This window comes from Salvia miltiorrhiza, chromosome 8, assembly GCF_028751815.1.
Source record: "Salvia miltiorrhiza cultivar Shanhuang (shh) chromosome 8, IMPLAD_Smil_shh, whole genome shotgun sequence".
In the NCBI taxonomy this organism is placed as follows: Eukaryota; Viridiplantae; Streptophyta; class Magnoliopsida; order Lamiales; family Lamiaceae; genus Salvia; species Salvia miltiorrhiza.
Genome location: NC_080394.1, coordinates 33532667 through 33535603, shown reverse-complemented (window position 1 = coordinate 33535603; position 2937 = coordinate 33532667). Strand labels below are relative to the sequence as shown.

The 2937-nt window shown below is 36.8% G+C and overlaps 1 long non-coding RNA gene across 1 annotated transcript; it reads right to left on the bottom strand.

The window, feature by feature from the left end:
• Nucleotides 1-774: 774 nt before the first annotated feature.
• LOC130997828 (uncharacterized) lies at nucleotides 775-2715 on the bottom strand. The gene is made up of 2 exons (XR_009093225.1): nucleotides 2372-2715; nucleotides 775-1246 (listed from the first exon to the last, which is right to left on the bottom strand). It is a non-coding gene; the product is annotated as an uncharacterized LOC130997828 (long non-coding RNA).
• Between the last annotated feature and the right edge of the window lie 222 nt (nucleotides 2716-2937).

Sequence of the window (2937 nt, the reverse complement as noted above, 5' to 3'; positions counted from 1 at the left end):
TCTAGTTTTTATTCTCCACCATATTTCTGTTGCCTGGATATTGCGTTAGAATTCATTGAAATTATTCATAGCATTTTCGCTTATCAGTCACTGAGAATTACGATACTTGGTTTACTGTTAATACTTCATTTACATTGTGTTAATTGTAGTATTTTTTGTTACTAATAGATTATTGATCATTTGCTTAAAAATGTTTGGGTTGTTATTGCAACAAATATTTAACTAACAATTATATTTACACATTCAAATGAGTTTAGATACTTAGTAATGTTATATACAAATTTAAGACTAAAAGGAGTTATAAAATCACTTTTTAATTGTGTTTGAAATGAGTATGAGTACATATATTTATACGAATGTAAATGGCTTAATTATATTAGCCTCATTGATGAGTTCGTTAAATATATACTCCCTCCGTCCCTGAAATAAGTTCATCTTTTTCCTTTTTGGGACGTCCCTCAAATAAATTCCTCTTTCTTTCTTTCTATTTTTGGACAACTACCCCACCACTAATAATACTTTATTTATTTTTACTTTTCACTTTTTCATCACTCCCAATATTAATTATAACATTTTTTCACCTTTTCATCACTCCCAATACTAATTATAACATATTTTTCTCCACTATCAATACATTTTACCACTTTTTCTTAAAACTCGTGCCGTCCCCAAAGAGGAACTTATTTTGGGGACGGAGGGAGTATTAAGGATTAGAGTTGGGTGTTTCACCTGTAGTGAGATTATCGACGACAGACTTAAATAGATGACCAGAGATAAAGAGAAAATGTTGTATACTTCATGTTACCGAAGTTTACAATAAGGGAAGGAACTCCTATTTATAGAGACACAGGAGAAGGGTAGACGGGTCTTTTAACGTCATTGTACATGCTTTGATTTAGCTAATGGAATAGCCCTATGCAAGTAGTCGTCGAGTGTGTCAGCAGTTTGTCGGATTTTGTCTGTTATGCAACGTTGTAATATCTTTGCTCAGCCATGACCTCCAGTGCTGTAATATCCCTGCTCAATTGTGACCTCCAGCGTTGCCCGCTCACTTAGGAGAAATACCATTGGTCGCTCGCCAAAGCCCTCGCTGGGTAAGAATGCCTTGAAAGACATTGATTTGGGGTAATCCTTCTCTGCCAGGCTCCAGCTCTGCTCCCCGATCATACATACTTTACTCCTCATCACTCATCCTTTTAATTTATTGTCATACTTCATCACGATTAACGTTTTCACATGATAGATCCTATCAAAAAATAAAATTATTTTTTTTATAATATTTAATTTATAATGTAAAGTAATATTTTGTTGATGTTCGACGAATTATAAAGTACTTTCTCCGTCTCATTACAAATGTCTCACTTTTCATAATTGGATGTCCCATGACAAATGTCTCAATCCTTTTGACAATATATTTTTTCTCTATATTTAATATTTAAATAATTTTTATCAATCTAATTTATCTATTTTTTTATATATTTTTTAATTTTTGTGTTCAAAAGTAATGGAACGTTTACAATGAGGCGAAGGAAGTAATTATTATAAAAATGAATATATAAAAGTTGATGAATTAAAACCTTTTAACGTGATCGTCTCTATGGCTGTAAATTCGGGTACCCGCGGGTACCCTACCCACAAAATGCGGGTACCCGCGGGACAAAATTCACTGAAATCCCTACCCTCACCCGACCCTCTTGCCCGCAGCGGATACCCGCTGCGGAATGTTGTTTTTATTGTAATTTTGCGGGTTTTTGGTCCCGTTGGAGGGTATTTCGTCCTGCGAGAGGGTATTTTGTCCCGCATTTCACAAAAGAAATTGAAAATATCCTTTCTATTTCATCGATTATCCATAAAACCTGTGACGAATAAAGATCAATCCAACAGCTTTATGGTTTTGCATTTTTTATTTCTCAAATTTTCCTTATTTCGATTGATTAAAGATTTACATATTCTCTTCTAAGATCTTGGGAAAGTCACTCTACTCTTTTCATTCACACTATTCCTAATTTCCTATACTCTGCATTTGCTCCATTTTCAGCTACTTCAAAGAAATCATAAGAGCTCGAAACAATGGCGGCTTATGCATCTCTCATTTCTCTTATGAATTAAACCAAGAACCAGTTTTTCAATATACTTCACATAGTTTCAACCACAGCTTTCGATTCCTCGGTTACAATTCACTATGAACAGCAGCACAGACAATGATTTTAATATCTCAAATCTATTTACAATCATTAGTAAAATCGATTTTAATATGAAATTGCAGTTGGTAATTACATGAGTTGTGGTGAAGATGGAAACTAACAAGTTGAGAGATGGAAACAAACACAAACTGACAAAGATGGAAACAAGTTCAGAACCCAATACTCACCTCTAAATAGGGTTGTAAAATCGGTGGCGAACTGGCGATAGAGGCTCTAAAGGCGGGCAGCGGTGGCGAATGGTGACCGGTGGGCGGTGGCAGACGAGCGCAGATGAAGCAGCCGACGAAGTGAGAACCTGGCGCAGACGAGGCGTGGACGAAGCGGCGAACCTGGCGCAGACAGACGTCCGCGGACGAGGAGGCGGCGAAACGCGGATGATGCGGCGGCGGACGAAGTAAAGGTGGGTGGGGACTACCGGACTGTGGGTAGAGTCGTGAATCGTGAGGGAGAGAGACGAACTAGGGCTGGGTGGGCGGGGGTTAATTGAAATTATTCAATTTTAATCGGTAATTCCTAATTTTCTATATTTCCTAAATCCTACTAATTCCTAGTTTACATCTCAAGCATTTGATAACTATTGTATGACTCTTGGATATGACTCGTCACATTTTTCAACCATACACATTCTCGACTTGTTTCGTAGATTGCAATGATTTCAGAATGATTTGAGGATGTTACAGTCAAGGTTTGCTTCACAGACTTCCATGATATTGCAGTTCCACCACATGTGAAA